Here is a 22,657-nt window from a genome sequence, read left to right as displayed (position 1 = left end):
CTAAGCATCACTTTTACATAATTTCGATTCAAAATTGACACATAATTTTTACAGTGTTTCTTTTTCTAAATATTATAATGAGTGTTTACCATTACTCAAATATTTCATTAGCATACTTAATGTCTAACTACACATTCATAAAGTATCACAATTTATTTAAATTTCCTTTATTGTCAAACACTTTGTTTCCCCCCCTTTTTTTCCCTATTGTAAATAGTACTACAATGAGTACATTTGTACCTAAAACTCTTTCTGTACTTAAGATGATTTTTTTTGGATAGATTCCCAGGTTTAGAATTACTTGTCTCAGGCTTGGACATTTAAAAGACCCTTTCTACATATTGTCAAATTATTTCCCAAAGAGGCTAAAAAACCTTTTTTCTCTTTCTCACTAGCAATACTCTATGTCCAGTATTGAGCACTCTGAAATTTTTTATCTCTGCCAATTTGATAAGAAAAAATTATTTCTTGTTTTGTTTTCATTTGCATTTCATTGTTTACTAATGAACTGAATCTTTTTCATGTTTGCTGATGAGAGACATTTTCTCTTGTATTCATTTCCGAACATTTAATTCAGTTAATTTTCAATTATATAAATATTTTCATATTTATTTATGAGAAAAAATGAGTATGGATTTTAAGAATTTTTAAGAATATAGATTTTTAAGAATTTAATAAAATAAAACCCGAAGATACATAAAGCAATTTAGTTGGTGTTAGAGAACCGAGTATTATACACAGAAGAGCTTGTGATTCCAATTTTCATCTCTGGAGCTCAGATTTCGGTACTGTGTTTGAGGAAAATAATTTCAAAGTAAAACAATTGTCACATTAGGATAACTATAGGCCAGTGCACTTGAAATCTTCCCAGCCTAAGCACAACATCAAAGACGTGGCCAATTTAAAGACTGTCTCCCTCAAATGGAAGAAGTTTGCTCCACATTAAATGGTTTATGTTCTTTCCTTATGATCAAACTATTAGGAGGAGAGGGTCTAAGTGTTCAGTGCAAACATCCTAAGTAACTGCCCCACCGTTTCCCAAACTCTTCACTGGCCACAAGAATGAAAACATCTAGCAATCCATTGCTTACTAAACACTGCCTGGAAGAAAGCAAGCTTGTTGATTTTGGTAGGTTTTCAAATTTCCTTTGTCTGCGGAAAGGTGACAGAAAGGGTGTCAAAAAGGCCAATGCAACACCTGGATATGAACTGCATCTGGAAACCACTTTTTTCAAGATTCACCCTTTGGAAGAAATACTCGGCCTTGGTCAATGCGGCAATTGATCTCTGGGGCTATTGACAAAAGCCATAAATGTATGCTCATTATTCTTGTTCTGTCAACAGACTTTGACATTTCTATTTGGCCCATCATAGATCAGTCATGGGGAAATACAAGGTAAGTGACTTGCTATCCCTTAAGTTCAGAAATTTAAAGTAACTTAGAAATCGAATTCTTTACAGTTTAGTACTTTTGCTTTAGGTCTTTCTCAAGAGGTGAAGCATAGTTAATGCTCTACATACATGTCAATATATAGTGGACTTTTTTTTCTATTTAAGAAGGTGCTGTGATGATGTTCTATATAACATTCTGTTTATTAACCTTTATTAGAAGAAATTTATAAATTTTAGAAGAATAAAATTTTGAACAACGAATCATGTATAACTTTAATGTCCATGCTTCTGAAATCTATTTTATTTGTATCAGTTCACATCAATGATATTAAGTTTCCTTTAGAAAATGAGAGCAGTGCTGATAAGGAGAAAACAATTACTTCATAAAAAATACAAAGATGAAACTCTTCTAACATTTAAGTATCTATGTTCAGTATGGAAGTGTTTGTGTGTAGCTATCCTAACTTTCCTGTCTCCTTTTTCTGCATGTCAAGTAGAGCGTATACAAAAATGTTAAAATACGAATTCCCAATTTCCCACATCTCCTTTGGGTGCCCCTTCCGCCAGCACTCCTCTTCGATGTGGATCGTCTCCAGGGAATCTTAATGGCTTTTGTTTCCAAAAGTCTATGCCCCTAAGGCAGTAGTTCTCCATAAAGGGCAAATGCACCAGGGCCATTTGGCAAGGTCTGGAGATAATTCTCAGTTTCTACAATTGCGGGTGCTACTGGCATCTCGTGAGTAGAGGCCAGGGATGCTGCTGAGTATCCTACAGTGAACAGGACAGCTCTCCACAACCCCCAACAACATATCCAGCCCCCAAAGCCAATAGTGCACCAGCTGAGAAACCCAGTGCTTGAGCAACAGTCAGGACTCTGCGAAGGACCAAACAAATGTGAGGAATATTATAAGACAGTTGATCTCTCCCCTGCTACAGAAAATGATTCATTTGGATGAGAAAGGAGACAGGATGGATGGGAGGAAGCAAGTTGAACAGAGATAACCTTGGGGTCCCAGAGAGACATGTACTTCCTCCACCTCCATTCCCTGCCTCCGAGGTTGGGTCTCAGGAAGATAGGGGATGGCTGTGTGTTTGGTGTAGGCAGATGGGACCATAAGGAAATGACAATTCCTATGCCTCAGCACAGAAGCAGCAGAAAGTGTGGTTCCCTTGGCTGGGCTTGGAAGAAGCATAGAGAATGCCACTTCTGAAGGAGACTTGAGCATGGGAACAAGAGACGCCTCAGAGGCTACCACGTGGGCCAATGACTGAGGCCCAGATGCGATGATGGATACCTTAGCAGAGGCCAGTCTTGTATCCCTCTAAAGTCCCTGGAACATAGACGCGACCCTGGAAAAGTGGGGTAACCCAAACTGACTAGCCCCCCACCCCAATAAGAGAATGTGAAAAATGAAACGGATTTAAATTTTTATGTTACGCGTACAAGTTGCATGTCAGACACTGTGGTTCATGATCAGTACATGCTGCAAGTAGAAGTTCCACTCCAAATTACTCAGATAGATTGGAGATATATAAGTTTAACTCAACTAATTTAACTGAAAGCAATCCTTTTCATTTTGTCGTATTGAGTCAGAATAGGTATTACTAACCTTTCAATGTGATATTAGTGTTTGATTCTGAGATCCCCACCTCTCCCATTACCAAAAGTGTTTTAGAATTTTACTCTGTGTTTGTGTATCAGGCCCAGTGACACAACTGAAGACAGTCTGGCAGATTTAAAACCAGGGCTAGCTTAGTATAACTACCTGGTCAAACCCATTTCACATATTGAATTGCTATAATTTTAAGGAGAGCTTAATTTTAAAAAATCATTATCTGGTATGACAAATATAGTTTTGTGGTATTTGATCTGGCTCATTTTTTTAAAATGTAAGATTATGTAACAACCTGTCACTGACACCTCTGTTAAGTAAAGCCAGTATTATCTTTCAAGGGTGTCACAGTTCTATTGATAGGAGTCTCCACCCAGAAACCTAGGAAATTTACCCAACTATTCATCAAGAATTCTGGACACCATTATCAAAGGAACAGGACACGTGTTGGCAGAGGACACAACACCCTCTGCTGCCAGTCCCGGCAACAATCCAATGTTTGTGCACCAACCCCCAGCCAGAGGAAGGCTTTGTTCCTATAGCACATCTACTACATTGTCCCCTTTAGGATGCAAGCTGGTTTTCTCCCTCTGCTAGTAAGCAATCTGCTTATTTGCTATCCCCAAATCATTTGGTGTCCTTACCTCTCATTGGAAACTAGACGTTACGATGAGAACCTGGTAATTCTCCTTCCTCAGTGAAGACGATTATTTATTAGACAATCCTTGACAGCATACTCCTCTGCCATAGCAGCAAGTTGACTTGGGGATAACTGACATTGATACACACCCTACTTTCCTTCCAGCAAATCTACATCTGCATTGGGTATCCTTTCCCAAAGCATCACCGCTTAAGGCTATCTATTTATTTACATTGATAATGCCTCCGTTTACTTCTTGAGGCTCTGGGACATATTATACAAATTCAATAATAAAAACATTGCCCTGATATAAAGACATTTCTTGAAGTCCAGAAATAACAAGTTCAATCAGCACTCAAAGCTACATAAAAGCATTTCTAATCTAAAGTCAATCTCCTCTCCTCTACACAGTCTGGAACTACTGGAAATGTGCCATGGTTTCTTCTCCTCTTGGGTTATACAGAAGTTGCTTTACTGTTTATTCTGGAACTGTTTATGGGAATATCTTTGACATGTCAAAGTGAAAGAGATTAAAGTGATTCCTGATCTGCATAGAACTTTATCTAGCATTACCCTTGGCACTTACTGAAATCTTATACCAGTTGGAGTCACCATAATTTTACAAAAGTGATATCACTGTAAAATGTCATTTGTAGAAGAAAAGAAAGTCAGAAGGGTCTTAAATAGATTCTCAGGAGAAATGTTATGGTATAGGGGAGGAGATGTATTGAGCAGAAGCTTCATAATTGTCTTCATATTTATGGAAAGTTATCATAGTTAAAGTACTTATATTATCCTTCATCTATGAAGAAAACACCAGGGAGGGGAAAGCCAGAATTTATGAGTAAGAAAAAACGGTACCAGTAGTAAAGATGGTTGCCAGCATGACATCATGGAAAGACTGTGGATTTTAATGTTAACACACCAATAAATTAGAATCCCTAGTATGTCAATATTATTAAGCATTAGATCTTGGGTGAGAAATTTAATTCACTTTTCTCATAAAATAGGAAGTAGTGATGCAGGATTTTTGTATGGCTTAAATGAGACAAGCATATTCATGCACTGAGCACAATAACTGACAAGGAGTAAAACCTCAACTATGATGGTTTTCTATCTGACCTTTCTGGTCTTTGACTGATTTTAAAAGTTAATGACTTTCTGATTTTTTAACCCAGAGCTGTTGATAGTCACATGGGTCTGACAGTAGTCCCAGACCCACAGAATAATTTAGGTGGTTGAGATGAAAAACCCCACAACTTTTCAGTAATCTGCAGCTCTCTGAGTAGATAGTTCTCCAACTTACTCCCAGCAGAAAGGGCTGGAGAGCTTGGTACTTCCTACAGTCATGTCACCCCACAAACTACTTTGCTTAGCTCTCTCCATCTATGCTTCAACTCTTCTTGCCGAAGACCCAGCACTTGAATCCTTCTCTACTGTACCCGAACCTGCATTGCTCACACCTCCCCTCCCTGCACCTTTCACTCCATTCTCTTGTCTTTCTTCAGCCCCCAATTACTCTTTTCCTAATGACTTTCAAAAGAACTGTCCCAGAGAAAGACAAATATCATATGATATCACTTATATGTGGAATCTAAAAAATAGTACAAATGAACTTATTTACAAAACAGAAACAGACTCACAGACGTAGAAAACAAATTTATGGTTACCAAAGGGGAAGGGGGGGTGGGATAAATTGGGAGTAGGGGATTATCAGAGGCATGCTGTTAACAGATGCTATGTAAGATAGATAACCAACAAGGAATGAAAAAGAATCAGAAAGGAGTATAGATATATACGTATATATGTATAACCAAATCACTTTGCAGTACACCTGAAGTTAACACAATATTGTAAATCAACTATACTTCAGTTAAAAGAAAAGAACTGTCCCATGGTTCACATCATATGGAAATAAAGTTCTCATGGTGACTGAAAAGTTATATGGGAAAAGCTTCACATAAGCTAAAATTTTGTATGGAACAAACTTTTGGTAGGAATGGATCACTATACAACTTCAACTTGACCTTCCAAACTGCCTTCTATTAGTGGCCTCAAAATCTCTATTAGTTCTTTTCTTGGTTCCTTAACAGGCCTATCTCATCCTTAACAGCCAATGTTAGTTTCCCATTATTAGACTCTTACATTGTGGCAGGCACTCTACAACAGCCTAATCTCATTGAATGGTTACTGCAATCCTGCAAAGTAGTCCCACTTTTACCTACAAGGAAATTGAGGCTTCTAGAGATCACAGGACTTGCTCCAGATGGTCAACCTTGGCTCTGAAATGGAAGCAAAGTTTATGGTAAAAAACAAACAGGATGGACAGTTGATGAGAACATCTCCAGCGAACAGAGGAAAATTCTGGTAAAGAATGATTTATTTTCCACAATGTTTCAATGTGTCCAAGAACCTCCAAGATTTCTGTTTTCCATGAAGCATGCAATTATGCTTATTCTAACACCACTGAAACCATTTCTCTGACTTATAAAGTCTTTGTACTAAAAATATCATTTCCACAAGTCTTGAGTCCAGTCATGGAAATAAGTGGTACCAAGCTCAGATGAAAAGGTTTTCCTTACCTATTTCCTATGACTATATGAAAAAAGTGATACTGAATTTTATTCTTAGGGTAGATAGACATCCATATATATATATATATATATATATATATATTTATATATATATATTTATTTATTTATGGCTTAGTTATATTTTGGCTTGGAGGTAGAGAGTTAAATGACATAATTCCTGGTTGTTTTTAGGATTGGCTAGTTATAACAGAAACTCCAAATAATTGTGATTGAAAGAAGACAGATGTTTATTACTTTCTTTACCTTCAGTGTAAAAACTGAAGGAAGGAAGCTCAGGGCTGTTTTGGTGGCTCCATAGTTATTTGGGAACTTAGTGACTTCCAAATTTCCACTCCACGTTTCCCATGGTGTAGTTCTCATTCTCCTGGTCTAAGGTGGATGGATTCATTTCCTGGGGCTGCTGTAACAAGTAACCACAAACTTGGTGGCTTAAAGCAACAGAAATTTATTCTCTCACAGTTATAGAGGCTCGAAGTCTGGAATCTGGGATCAAACCAGGAAGGCTTTCTCTGGAGGCATCTTGGGGACAATCCATTCTTTGCCTCTTCTGGTGGCCGTGGCATTTCTTAGCTTGTGGCCACACCACTCTAATCTCTGCCTCCGTAGTCACATGGTCTTCTCTTTTTTCTGTGGCAAATCTCCCTCAGTCTCTCTCATAAAGATGGGTGTATGATTGCATTTAGAGCCCACATGGATAATCCAATGTGATCGCCCTCTCTCGAGATCTTTAATTTAATCACAACCACAGAGTTCTTGTTTGTAATATTAGGTAACATTCACAGGTTCCAGGGACTAGGATGTGTATCTCTTTTGGGAACAGGAGGGGAGAGACAGCATCCAGACTACCACAATGGATCTCTAGCCGTTTTATCCATGTTTCAAGAAAGAAGACTGGGGCTTCCCTGGTGGCGCAGTGGTTGAGAGTCCGCCTGCCGATGCAGGGGACACGGGTTCGTGCCCCGGTCCGGGAGGATCCCACATGCCGCGGAGCGGCTGGGCCCGTGAGCCATGGCCGCTGAGCCTGCGCGTCCGGAGCCTGTGCCCCGCGATGGGAGAGGCCACAACAGTGAGAGGCCCGCATACTGCAAAAAAAAAAAAAAAAAAAAAAAGAAAGAAGACTGATGAAGGGGAAGAGAAGGGACACACCCACTCCCTTTAAGAATATGTTTCAAAAATTGCAGGCATCATTTCCTCTCACTGTCCACTAGCCATATCTCAGTTACATGGTCACAGTTAGCTTCAAGTTAGGCTGGGAATTAAAGTCTTTTATTCCAGTTGATTATGATCTCCGTTTTATATAGGAGGACAGAAGAGATATTATAGGACAAATAACATCGGTTATCACCTGCCACTTTGGCCACCCAGATATTCATATACACCTTTCTTTCCAGAAACCCCTCCTCCTCAGTCTCTCTCCAAGGGAGAGATTTCCAAAGTCCATCAAGTCTTGGATATCTGCATTGATGGGCAGTGATCTCATCTCTAACAGACACATATATGGCTCCACAGAGCCCAGTTATCTGCCCCCAACAAAAATATACCTCAGTGCTCCAAAAACGTGGCATCCACAATGAAAAACTCCCATTTAGAAAATGGAGAATGGGAAACAGAACCATCATGGAAGTGATCGTATCTTGTTGGGCAGGAATAATGATGACTCCCTTCTTGTTAGTAGGGTAAGTTCCCAGTTTATTGCATCTGAAAGCGCCTTTGCGTGGACTTCCTTGATCACTGTTCTCCATGGCTCATCTGAGGTGGGCATTGGAGAGGGTGCCCTTTTAAAATCTGCATGGCTTTTGTAGCCTGCCCCTCACTGGTACTGCTTCAGAGGTCAAATGGTTGGTTTCAGTCCCAAGCTTTTGGGATTGAACGGGATTTGGGTTTTTCTGGTAGTATCATTTCCTCAAAAGTCTAGTGGACTTCCAGTTTATTTGCTTCTGGTCAGTTCTATGTATTCATAATGACAGATAACTATCTTATAGAGTCAGAGTTTTTAAGAGTGAAGAGACACAGGTCTTTCACTTATTGCCTCTGGGCTCTCTGCCCATTCCCATTTTTTCATGTTTCAGCCTGGTTTTCTTAAAGCCATTTGAAACAAAGAACCAGGGTGGGAGACAAGACTCTTCATCTGATCTTTGCCACTGAGCTGCCCATTGTCTGGCAGAGAAAGATTAACTACAGGTGCTTGGGAAAGCCTCAGAGGCACCATCTTATCTTTTGCAAAGTCTGAACCTTTGCAGCCTTTACTTAAAACTGCTCCAGTCTGAGGTACAAAAGCAGTTAGCTTTTTCAATCTTATAAGGTCCAAACTGCTGACTGTTAGGAATATGGACTTTGGACCCAAATTGCCTGGTTCCAACCAGGTTCCTCACTTATCAGATGTGCAACTGGCAAGTGACTTAACCTCTTTGGTTCTCATCTGCAAAATGGGGCTAAAAACAGTATCTATTTCATTGTGTTGCTTGAAGATTAAGTCACTTAAGACATATAAAGCACTACAGTGGTGCCTGGCACAGAATCAGCAGCGCGTATCCGTAGTTAGTATTAACTTACTAATATAGTAGTACTGGACTCTTGGTCAACTTGTATTGCAGGATGTAGTCTGTTACCAGACTGATTAGCTCCCAAATGAGTTCACCTCTTTTGTAGACTCTCCCAAAGCAGCAAGAAGTAACAAACATAAGACATCTTGAATTTTTCCTACGATTTCCCCTAATGCTAGAGCCATAGCCTGTGGTCTGCTTTCTAAGATGCCATAGGCATCATTTCATCAAATGTTCTGCTGTAACCTAACAAGAGGATTTAGCTTTTCACCTTCCATTATCTGAGGCATTAGCATCTACATTTTAGACTTTGTCACGACCAACTCTCTACTTTCAGGCATCCAATTCTGTATCCATTAGGGTTTATATTTGTCAGCTCCTAATAGAGATCTTAAATACAGGAAACATAAACAAGATGAATATTCATTTCCTTTTGCATAAAAGTCTGGATTGAGGTAGTTTAGGTGATTCCACAGTGATTCAATAGTTAGATCTGGGGCACACGTTGCTTCCAGTTTTCACATCACCAACGCGAGGATGCTTCCTTATCCTCACAGTTCAAGATGAATAGCCAGCCATCACACCATGTCCAAGCAGCAGGAAGGAGGGAGGGGAGAAGGAGGAAATGTTTCAGAAGTTGAGCACAACATATGCAGGGCTTGCCACAGGGTCACACCTAGTGAGGGAGATTGAAAAATGTGGTGTTGCCTCCAATGTGTTTGCCAAATCCAAAATCAGACTTCCTGTTATCATAGGAGACAGTGAAAACAAGCCCTATGAGATGAACAGAAGCCTCTGCCACATTCACTGAAAATGGTTGATTCTCTAGTTTAACATAATATCTTTAAAAAATGCCTAACCCATGACCTTTCATTCTGTCTTTATTCCCTACTACACAATAATGTAAAACCAGTGGGTGCTATGTATTCAATAAAAAAAATAAAATGCAATATCTTATATCAAATGACAATTCTATCCTGAAATTGTTATGGTTTTCCCTTAGGATAGAACTGCATTTCATAAAATTGAAATTAACTTGCATTTGCATTTTAAAAATAAAGACCAAACTTTTTGCATGTTTGTGTAACATATGGTTGGTAGAGATTTATTTTATTTACACTAAAAAAAAATACCTATTTTAACCCCTATACTTCCTAAACTTGCATACAGCAAAATTATATTCTTAGAAGGTATAATGACCAAAATATCTGAGTTAAAATGAAACTCAGGAGATTCCAGTATACTGAATATTTAGAGGAGATATGAAAGGCTGAACAGCTTCCATTAAATTTTTTCTTTTTCTTTTTCAGATTATCTTCATGAGAAAAACAAAATTGAATTAGCAAAAAGCTAATATTTGGGGTTTTTAACTGCCATAAAACTTCAAATTAAAAAAAATTACAATTAGCTAAAGAAGACTAAGCAATATATAAATGGCTTGTTTTGTTTCTTCATCAACCAACATTGCTGTATCTATGCCTAAGCTTTTTTTTTTTTCTTCTTTTTTTGGTTGGTTGGTTTTGTTTGGTTTTGTTTTGGGTGATGTTCAGCATTTTGTGTCCTGATAGGAATTTTAATGAATGTAAAACAAAAGCACTGGTACCAAGCTGAGCCCAGTGGATGAATCAGGTATGCGTGTGTATTCACAGCACTCATTACTGACAATTTTCTTGTGCCCAAATGTCAGTCAATCAGACATGTCACCAGAGAGGCATATTTTTAAAAGATCTGGACACGTTTTAAAAAATAGACTTCAGAGATGGAATTAAAAGGAAATTTACAAGACCACTATGCAAGTCTGAAACATTCTGCACAGTTTCCCTGTTTCAGACACAATGGATGTAGAAGCAGGACCCGGCCTGAGAAAGCGTCTGCTTTGGACAGTAACTCTTCGACATGTCACTGAGATAAAGTGCTTCCTTGGAGCCAGGAGGCATTAACCATTTCCTTTTGCAGTCAGTTCAGTTCTTAAATAGAGTAACAGCTAATTTATTTTTTTCCTTCATCTTTAGAATACTAATGTGGGCCACAGGTATTCAGAGTTTATTGGTGTAACACATTTTACAACAAAAAAAGGAATTTCTATAAGTTTCAACAGGGTACAAAAGAGATATGACCCATTTCCACTGGTTAATACTTAGTTATATTTTACTCAACCTGTCCAGAAAGGATCCAAAGCAACCTACTGGAATTTTCAGTTTAACTCACTGCCCTCACCCTCATCTGAAGGTGACTTCAATACCTGAGTAACTCTTTCCAGGCCTCAGTTTTGCATGGTCTAAAACGAGGATGGGCCTTCCTCAGCTTCTGCTTTAAAACTCTTCAAAGGTTCCTCCTCCATGGTCAAGTTCTTTAACATGGCGCACAAGCCCTACATGCCCTCACCTCCTCCTGCCACCAAAGTTTCATGTTTTCCCTGATAGCATATGACTTAGCCAGAACGTTAAACAAAATATTTTAAAGAACATTCTAATGGAAAGAAAGCAGATCCACATGAAAATGAAGTTTAAATGACCAAATGGTTTGTTTAAGGTATTGGCCAATTGTGCATTATTTTGTTACTCTTTGTATGTATTAAAGTATTTGTGTCAAATTTTAGAATGATTAGTGCTTTTTAAATTTATAATTCATTTTTTTGTTTTGCACTGCCATATAGCAAAAACTTTGAATAGCGTAAATGTCCATCAAATTGTGGTTTGCTTAAATTAACTATAGTAGGTTATAATGTAGTACATACATGGTATGATTTCATTTTACAAAAAAAAATCAGTAATATATAAGAATATATAGAAATCATATAAAAGGGCTTGGAAAATACTTGGCAAGATAGTGATAGCAGTTATCTTTGAATGGGTGGGATTACTGTATTCTTTATATTTACCCTATTTCTTTTTTCTTCCTGCAGTACTAATTCATTGCTTTTTTTTTAATGAGGAAAAAGTAATAGAAGAAACTAATGATGAAAGAAGCTACCTTTTAATGAATGAGAGGTTACTGTGTGCTGGGCACTGTGGGAGCTTTTAGTAATTGTCTGTTTTAATCCTCAGTAATTCTGTGAAGTAGAGATGATGAATGTCATTTTATCAATGTGAAAATAGGATGCCAAGTTCAGGTTCAAGGCCATATTGTTGCTATGTCCAGACATGGTATTTGCACACAGACCAACCACGCTTCTAAATAGTCATTATACTTCCTGCTACTGATGGATATTTAGGTTGTGCTTTCAACTTTTACAAATAGCCCAAGGAAGAAATAAATAGCTAAGCAATTAGTTCAAATTTTAAAAAGCAAAATTAAAAAGCCATTTTACAAATCAATAATGCTTCAAGCCATATGGACGATTTATTTCATAGTGCACCAAAATGAGCAAACTTTGAGGGGAAAAAAGTAATTAGTGACACTCATTTCAACAACAAAAAAATTTTTAAGGAAATTGTTATGTTGATAATCTGTTCAAAAAAATTTAGAATCAAATTGCTTTAGAGACAAGTTATCTAGAGTCCTCTGGCCCCCATAGGCACTTATTTGGCACCCACTGTAGCCATTTTGGACTTCATACTTCCACATGTAGTGAAGAATGGTTGGAATCTTGACCTTCACACATGCCCTGGAATTCTCTACTACTTATTAGCTCTTTTTTTTTTTTTCTTAGTAGCTCCGATTAATTCTTCAGGGTTCTGACTCTACTCTCCCAACAGGCTTCCATTTCCAACTGAAGGTGAGTTAAGCTCAATTTCACTGTCCTCCCAACTCTGAAACACATAACAGCTAACATGGCAGATCAAGTGGCCAAGCCAATATGGTCTTCGCTAACCAAAATAGATCCAGCCACGCAGAAGTCCCACTACAAACCTGCCAGAAAGATCACGTGTATTATCTCTCCAATAGGTACCTAAGCTCCTTGAGGACAGAGGGCACCTGCTATTTAATTTTATGTCACAGGGCATATTAGCTATACTGGAGCTGAATTAGGATGGCAAATGGAGCAGTTCTCAAGCATACACACCTCTTTCTTTGGTCTAGAATGCTCAAGGAACTTCTTACCCATCACAGGATAAGTGGTATACACAGAAACAGTGGTTTGGTTACCCGTCTGATTTCCCTGGAACTCCAAAATGTCATCGGAAAGCGCATGGAACGTGCCCACCATTGGTGTTCGACATATGCAGATATACCTAGTAAAGGGACGGAGGTGGGGAGAAGGAGCCAGACTTCATTAGAAGACTGTGGGGCCCTTAAAGGAAAAAGCCTCAAGTCAAATCTGGCAGGTAGGGCCTGACCCCTCAGTGGGCACTATGTGTGAAAGGGGAGCAGTAGTTCCACGTGCAAGTCAGATGGCTCATGATCAATTCCCCACTCAGCACTCTCCAAACTAATCCAGAATATCTGTACCCCAGATGGAAGAAGCGTATTAAAAAAATAAAATTAGAATATCACCAGGGGCCCAAGCATTTCTCAGTTAGATCCACCACTCTGTACTAAAATGCACCGAGGTGAGAAAGGTAGACATGTCCTCTGGTCTGTGGAGAGAAAGTCATCAAAATTCAAAGTCAGAAATCAAAGGAATCCAAATCAGAAAAGAAGAAGTAAAGCTCTCACTGTTTGCAGATGACATGATACTATACATAGAGAATCCTAAAGATGCTACCAGAAAACTACTAGAGCTAATCAATGAATTTGGTAAAGTAGCAGGATGCAAAATTAATGCACAGAAATCTTCTGCATTCCTATACACTAATGATGAAAAATCTGAAAGAGAATTTAAGGAAACACTCCCATTTACCATTGCAACAAAAAGAATAAAATACCTAGGAATAAACCTACCTAAGGAGACAAAAGACCTGTATGCAGAAAACTATAAGACACTGATGAAAGAAATTAAAAATTACACAAAGAGAGGGAGAGATATACCATGTTCTTGGATTGGAAGAATGAACATTGTGAAAATGACTATTCTACCCAAAGCAATCTACAGATTCAATGCAATCTCTATCAAGCTACCAATGGCATTTTTCACAGAACTAGAACAAAACATTTCACAATTTGTATGGAAACACAAAAGACCCCGAATAGCCAAAGCAGTCTTGAGAAAGAAAAACAGAGCTGGAGGAATCAGGCTCCCTGACCTCAGACTATACTGCAAAGCTACAGTAACCAAGGCAGTATGGTACTGGCACAAAAACAGAAATATAGCTCAATGGAACAAGATAGAAAGCCCAGGGATAAACCCACACACATATGGTCACCTTATTTTTGATAAAGGAGGCAAGAATATACAATGGAGAAAAGAGAGCCTCTTCAATAAGTGGTGCTGGGAAAACTGGACAGCTACATGTGAAAGAATGAAATTAGAACACTCCCTAACACCATACACAAAAATAAACTCAAAATGGATTAAAGACCTAAATGTAAGGCCAGACACTATAAAACTCTTAGAGGAAAACATAAGCAGAACACTTTATGACATAAATCACAGCAAGATCCTTTTTGACCCACCTCCTAGAGAAATGGAAATAAAAACAAAAATAAACAAATGGACCTAATGAAACTTAATAGCTTTTGCACAGCAAAGGAAACCATAAACAAGACAAAAAGACAACTCTCAGGTGGGAGAAAATATTTGCAAATGACAAAAGATTAATCTCCAAAATTTACAAGCAGCTCATGCAGTTCAATATCAAACAAACAAACAACCCAATCCAAAAATGGGCAGAAGACCTAAACAGACATTTCTCCAAAGAAGATATACAGATTGCCAACAAACACATGAAAGGATGCTCAACATCACTAATCGTTACAGAAATGCAAATCAAAACTACAGTGAGGTATCACCTCACACCAGTCAGAATGGCCATCATGAAAAAATCCTCAAACAATAAATGCTGGAGAGGGTGTGGAGAAAAGGGAACCCTCTTGCACTGTTGGTGGGAATGCAAACTGATACAGCCACTGTGGAGAACAGAATGGAGGTTACTTAAAAAACTAAAAATAGAACTACCATACGACCCATCAATCCCACTACTGGGCATATACATATACCCTGAGAAAACCATAATTCAAAAAGAGTCATGTACCACAATGTTCACTGCAGCTCTGTTTACAATAGCCAGGACGTGGAAGCAACCTAAGTGTCCATCGACAGATAAATGGATAAAGAAGGTGTGGCACATATATACAATGTGATATCACTCAGTCATAAAAGGAAACAAAATTGAGTTATTTGTAGTGAGGTGCATGGACCTAGAGTCTGTCATACAGAGTGAGGTAAGTCAGAAAGAGAAAAACAAATACCATATGCTAACACATATATATGGAATCTAAAAAAAAAAGGTTCTGAAGAACCTAGGAGCGGCACAGGAATAAAGACGCAGATGTACAGAATGGACTTGAAGACACGGGGAGGGGGAAGGGTAAGATGAGATGAAGTGAGAGAGTATCATGGACATATATACACGACCAAATATAAAATAGATAGCTAGTGGGAAGCAGCCACATAGCACAGGAAGATCAGCTCAGTGCTCTGTGACCACCTCAAGGGGTGGGATAGGGAGGGTGGGAGGGAGATGCAAGAGGGAGGAGATATGCAGATATATGTATATGTATAGCTGATTCACTTTGTTATACAGCAGAAACTAACACACCATTGTAAAGCAATTATACTCCAATAAAGATGTTAAAACAAACAAACAAACAAACAAAAACCTTAGGCAAGGGACTTCCCTGGTTGTCTAGTTGGTAAGACTCCACGCTCCCATTGCAGGGGGCCTGGGTTTGATCCCTGGTCGGGGAGCTAGATTTCTCCATTGTGAGGTTGCCACTTTTTGTTTATTGTTAATAAGTGATGTATGAGCTAATACTTTGAAACTATGTGAATAGCCTTTTCCCCAACCCAATGATTTTAGATCAATTCATGATCCTTGTTTGAATAAATTATTACACTGAAAAAAAAATTCAAAGTCAGATACATGAGCGCTCTAGGAGAGTGTGGGAATCCTGTTTCCCAGTGGTGTGGACAGACAGGACGTCTCCATCATGAAGATGTTTCATTATATTGCTACAGCTGCCATAACAAATTACCACAAACTTGGGGGCTTAAAACAACACAAATTTATGATTTTATAGTTCAGAAGTCTGAGATGAGTTTCACTGGCATAAAATCAAGGTGTTAGTGGGTCTGGGCTCCTGTTGAAGGCTCTGGTGAAGCATCTGTTACCTTGGCTTTTATTTTGCATCAGTCTGACCTCCCCTTTTGTCAACCTCTTGCATCTAAGGATCTTTGTGATTACATTAGGCCTACCTGGATAATCCAGAATAACCTCCTTATTTTAAGGTCAATTGATTAGTGACCTTAATGCAATCTCTAACCTAAATTCCTTTTTGCCATGCAACATAACATTTTCATACGTTCTGGGGAATTAGATCCTGGACATCTTTTGTGGGGGGGGGCATTATTCTGCCTACCACACATGACTAAACAGATTATACCTAGAAAGATAAGAGCAGTAGCAGCATTGAGTGAAGGATGATGCCTGGATGGGCCTGGCTGTGACATAGGAACAAAGAGAGACCTCAGAGGAACAAGGAGGCAGAGGGAAAGCTACAATCAGACAGTGAGAGCAGAAGCCCCTGGAGCAGTGGACAGATTATGTGGTTACATGTAAGCAGCTCATCCATATCTCCACCCCACAGGATTCCTAGAGAGTTAAGAAAGGAGGGGCCAACACACTGTCTTTTAGTATTTAGGAACTAATCAGTGAACCTATAGACAAACTGGAAAATATTATTACCAAGAACATAAATATTGGTGGATTCTGGGCTACTTCTTGACTCCCCTTACAGAACCCTTGGGATTCTCTACTATTCAAGAAGGCACGGGCTTGGAGAATCAACATGTAGAATTGCTGAATGACATCAAATTTGTTCTCACTGACTGATCCATCGTGGACATTACTCTTTAACATACATCTTCAAGGTAGAATAACATATGGTTTAAAGCAGTTTTTCAGTAATTACGTGCTAAATGAACACACGAGTGAATGCTCTCATCTCAGGTAGCATATGGCAGAGTGGACAGATCGCTTCTGAGTAGTTTAAAAAAAATTCTTAAACTATATTTCTATAAAGACCAAAGCACATTTCCTCCTTTTCATTAAGCTAATCTTCTCTGGCATACTCATCCCTTCAAAATTTGTTATTTATTTTATTTTTTAATGGGAAAACCAAACAAAGTTTAATAACATGTATACATGGGAGAGACCCAGGAAAACTGAGTAACTCCTGTTACTTATTTTAGAATTGGAATTCAAATACATTTACAATTACATACTGGTTGGCCAGAGGGTGGACATTTGAAAAAAAAAAATCAGTGTTTGTAGCAGCTATGTGGCCTATAAAATCAATTTGAAAAAAATCGGTTATTATACACACAGAAAAGTTGTAAAACAATGGCTGATTCTATGACTTCATATAGACATATGAATCCAATGTGATTGTGGCTCTTAAATAAAAGATAAACTGCCATAATTATTATAATACATTTGCCACATGATTTTCAACCTTAAAGTCATTTCTCCAAGAAAATTCTCTTAATTGAACATTAAAGGATGGGTTGTAGATTGGGGTGGAAGAGGTTTTCTATCCTTTACTGGAGGATGACAAGTGGAGACAATTTATTTTACTCCAGACACTGAAATATATAATACCCTTCAGTGCTGTGCCTTGCCCTTACATCTCCCACTGCTAATCTTTGTCTAGGTGAATTGGTAGACAGAGCGCTTAGCAGCAGGACAGTGAGATACATAGCTAAGTACAGCTACTCTATTTTCAGACGGATAAGTGATCACTTGTTCTGAGATATTGCATATAGATGAACACAGTAGACAGCAATAACTATAAACAGAAATTTGTAGGATTCAATTCATGGATCCAAAAGTTATTTTTATATTAATGCCTTTCCTGGCTCATGTAGAATATTTATTTCCTGTCTTTTCTCATGACACACTCAGGGTTCAAGGAAGAAAACTCAGGATTTAGGTTACTTTATACAAAACCAAATGCATTTAGTCTACAGCATACCATCTTCAGTGATTCATGATCACACAAGTTACATGTCTGATTTCTAATTAGCTTTGTTTTACCAACTGCTAATTTTATAAGTAGCTCCTCGAGAGCCAAAAGCTGGATGAATGATTTGCCAGTGATCAAAGTCATGAAAAGGGAGGCAGTTTCTTGGGTTCATTATAAGATTTTGACCAAGCCACCTTTCTACAAACACGTTTATAATCGCCTGTTCTTTTCCTATCTCACAGGAATGTTGCAAAGAGAAATTGCAAACAATATGGTTGCTTCTGATTATAATAATATATTGAAGTTAATGTTAATTGAGATGAAGGCACAATTAAATGTTTTTATGGGGCTAAATTTCCCTTTTCAGTTTTAAAAGAACCCAGTCCTCTATATTTAGGTTTAAATATATTGCCTTAATTCAACCCAAACCAACAAGATTGCCTGATAGTCAATTTTGGGGAATCTGCTTGAGAACATTCAAACTAACATGTCAATATATAATATGGTACAGCAACTATACTTCAATAAAAAATGATAAAATAAAAATAAACATATATCCCCATATACATACCCATTACAAATAAGAATAAACAACTGAGTTAGATAAATACAAAAATAAATAAATAAAATAAAACAGATAAGTTACAAGGATATACTGAATAACACAGGGAATTATACACATTATCTTATAATAACATTTAATGGAGTATAATCTGTAAAAATACTGAATCACAATGCTGTACATCTGAAACTAATATGATATTGTAAATCAAATATTCTTCAATAAAAAAATAAATTGACATTCAAATATTTCTATATAAATGAGTGGTACTTAAATTTGTGATCAAAACAATTTTGAATATTGCTTCTAGGGCTCAGAGAAAGGGGCGGGCTCAGACAGGAGCAAGAGTGGTGGGGTCAGTGATGCCTCAGAGGGAGAATATCATTGGGGTCTAGAGAATGAGCTTTAGGCTCAAGAAGACCAAGATAGTTTGAAATCCTGTCTGCCAAGTCACGATCTCTCTCCAAGCCTCAGTGTCCTTCTCTTTTAAAATAGGGGCAGCAGTAGTAACTCCTCATGGATTTATTGTAAGGAGCAATGATCTAATGCATGGACAGGGCTTAGCACAATGCCGGACACTAGCAACTCTTCTGTGACAATTGGCTGCCTTTTAAAAACACTGTTAATATAGGGGAAGGAGAGAGAAGAGGGAGAGGAAGAAGAGAAGGAAGGAAAGCAGAGGATAGGGAAGGAGGAAGGAGACGGGGAGGAGGTTCAAGGGCATATCTCCTGGATGAGATAGCTCAGGGTATGCTGCAGGGCTGTGGCTCCCGAGCAAAGCTTCAGACGTTAGAAAAAAGTGAACCAGGGAGGAAAGAAAGTGCCAGCCTCATGTGGAGACTTGAGTTGATACTGAGAGGAAAACCAAGGACACTGCATCCATTTAAAGCTCCAAAATGAATCAAGCCACAAAATGCCAGGGAGACCGGTGACCGGAGGAACCTCCAACATGCCTGGGAGACCCAGGCAAATGTCAGGCAGCCGTCAAAGGGAATTCAGGGAGTAAGTCATGAACCCGGATGAGTCCCCCAGAGCACAAACCCTTCATCCAGAAGAGGGACAACCTGGGGGACTGTGGATGCTTAAATATTTTGTTTGTATTGTGCCCAGTTTGGTTTGGGAATCTGAGTGAGATCTACTCTGCAGAAAGCAATCACAGGGAAATGGTAATAACAGTCCTAGGAAAATGAGATAGTACCTCAAGGAGCTCACAGTAGAAGGTGGAAAAGATGAAGACATGAAAACTATGTACAATGGTGCCAGCCATTAGATGAACACACAAACAGAAGCTGCATACAGTGGTGCAAGCATATACCAACTGTTTGGGGAGCTGAGGGAAGAGTGCAGTCAGTCAGCCTGGATGGAGACAGCAAAGGCCTGGAAGAGTATGGAACTCTGGAGTCAGAGGACACATTCACCAGGAGAGCAGAAGAAAGGGACATTCTGAGTGAGGGAACAGCAAAAGCAGTCATGCAGATGTGAAAGGGGATGGCAAATTTGGGACACCGGGTATGGTGGCTATGACATCAAGGGTATGTGTACCAGTGACTCAGTGATGGGAGGAAGGAAAGCAAAGGAGATGGGAGTGAAAGGAAAGCCTTGGCTGTTTTGGGAAGTGTCCCCATGTGTCATGTGTATTGATCAATCCGTTCTTAGAAGTACATTGTTCAGGGTGTCATGGGTCACAATAATTACATGACCCTATGTATAATATATTTATGTGAGTATATTGATTTATTGTTTACAGGATATGTCTGCATCTTATTTAATTCTTATAGCAGCACAGGAGGATAGGTCGTGCTGTCCCTGGATTTGCAAATGAGGGCAAAGTCTGAAAAAACATTAGTAGGCTGCATGCCTGGGGTTGCTGCGCGTTGACCGAGACTGGCTGCCTCGGTATTCATTCATATTCAGCAAACATGTACTGAGTTCCTACTCTACTGCCAAGCGCTCTGATAGATGCTGGGAATACAAAGAATGCTCAAATGAATACACAGAAAGGAGGGGAAACTATTATATAAATGATGAATTAAAATATAATGAAGTAAAAACTACCATAAGGATGTGCATGAGATTGCAACTCAGAATATGCACAGAGAGACATAGGAAGAGCTGCCCAGAACCGGTGCCACCTGAACTATGAGTGGGTGTTTAGGGGTGGAAGAGAGAAAGGTTGGTCCAGGCCTGGGACCTGCATGTGTAGAGCCAGGGAAACATGTGAGAGTATCACATGAGGCCAGACTGTGTGAGCAGTTCAGGGAGGATAGTCTTGGGTTGCAGATGAAAGACATAGGAGCTAGATCAAAAAAAGTCTTTGCAGGCTACACTTGAAGGCTTGAATTTTCATGCTGTAAGTGGCTGGGATCTACTGGAGTATTTTAATTGTGTGTGTCAAGATCAGATTTGTTATTCAGAAAGCACACTCTGACAGCAGTTCAGTGGGTGGAAAGGAAAGTGGTTACCCTGGAGACGGGCAGACCCAGTAGAAAGCTATGACAATAATCCAGGAGAGAGAAAATGAGGATAGTGGTTGGAGGAATGAGCAGATTCAAAGACATTTTGGAGAATTCACTGGATATAAATGCTGAATGAAAGGAAGACTCAGGAATGATGGTCAGGTCTCTGGCTTGGACATCTAGGAAAGTCATTAATCAAGATGTAGAGTTCCAAAGGAACAGAATATTTGGAGGAAAATACTATGAAGTATATAGGGGATGAGTTGATTTTGAGGTGCCTCTGGGACTTTTGGAGGACATGGTTAATATAATATATTTAAAATTCAGAAGAAGATGATGACTAAACACGTAGATTTAAGAGTAATCATCAAATAGTTTGTTGTTGAAATTTTGACAGCCTCCAAAACTACAAGATCTGGGTACCATTGCTTCTACCCAATTCATTTGCACCATCTCTGAAGTAAGTACTAGATCAAGCTTTGTTCCAAAGTACAAATTAGCATAGCAGCTCAGTAAACAATGTCTCTGAGTTTCTGGAAAGAAAGATGTTCAGTCACCATAAGGCCCAGAATTCATGAAAATCATGGAAATAATAGCTCTATTCTCCAGCTGCTTTTGAAGCTCAAATCACTCTTTGGCAACAAGGTAAGAATTTATAGAAACTGCTGAAAAGACCTTCTGGTAAATAGGGCGGCAAAAAGAGTTTGTTTTTAATATTCATTCTAAACCATATATGTAGTTGTATTTTGAAACTGCTAGTTCACATACTTGACCTGAATTCCTTTTCTAATTGGAAAGTCAATTTTGATTTTGATTATAGGATAAAATTTCTTTAGAAAAAAATCTCCCATGAAAGTTAGTTCCTTCTCATTATATTTTTTACTAGATAAAATTACAAGAACTGAATGATATGTGCATATGTAATGGATGTAGTTTGCCTATATTTTATTAGAAGGCAATTCTTAGAGGAAAAATATTTTTGCTCAGCTGTGGATAAACATCAACAACATAACTTCAAAATCAAATGAAAGTTGTTATTCCTTTCAGGTTGGGTAGAGATGACCATAATGTTAGACCAGAGTGTTATAGTCATTAATGCTTGGGAAAAACACTAAAAATCACTATTTGGTCTCCAAATTGTCACAGATATGAAACAATCAATCCCACTACTTTTCCGTTCCTATCCCCACACTTCCGAATTTGGATCACAGTGGAAAGAGGAGAAGATTCATTTGTCACTGCATATATTTTGTCACCAGAATGAATACCAAGAAGGAAGGAAGGAAATTACAACAGATGCTTTACACATTTAATCTCCTCACGAAAGTTTTCACAATAGTCGCAGAGCTATACATTTAAAACTATTAAAACAATAATAGTGAAATGATTAAAGCAGTAACTATTACATGATAAATGCTCCATAAGTATTCAATAGTCTTATTACTAATTAAATATATCTCCACTCTTTACCTGAGGAATCCCATACTCAGGAAGTTAAATATCTCTCCAAAGTGACATAGCTAGTAAGGGATGGGTCCAGGATGGGAACCCAGGTTTGCTTGCCTCCAGAGCTTATGCTTTTTCTATTATTCTATACTGCCACTTAGTGACAAGTAAATTTAGTCCCTACTGAAAACAAAATTCCCTTACAGAATATTCTCATGGAGAGACTACTAAAATAGGTGTATAAAAAATAATCCAACTTCTATCCTTTGATAGCTGATTCCAAGTAATCTTTCGATTTACCTGTGTCTTAGTTTTTTTTGTTTGTTTGTTTTGTTTTGTTTTGTT

The sequence above is a fragment of the Mesoplodon bidens genome, assembly GCF_964165515.1.
Source record: "Mesoplodon bidens genome assembly, chromosome: 17".
NCBI classification, from domain to species: Eukaryota; Metazoa; Chordata; class Mammalia; order Artiodactyla; family Ziphiidae; genus Mesoplodon; species Mesoplodon bidens.
Note: the sequence above shows the minus strand (reverse complement) of the source record.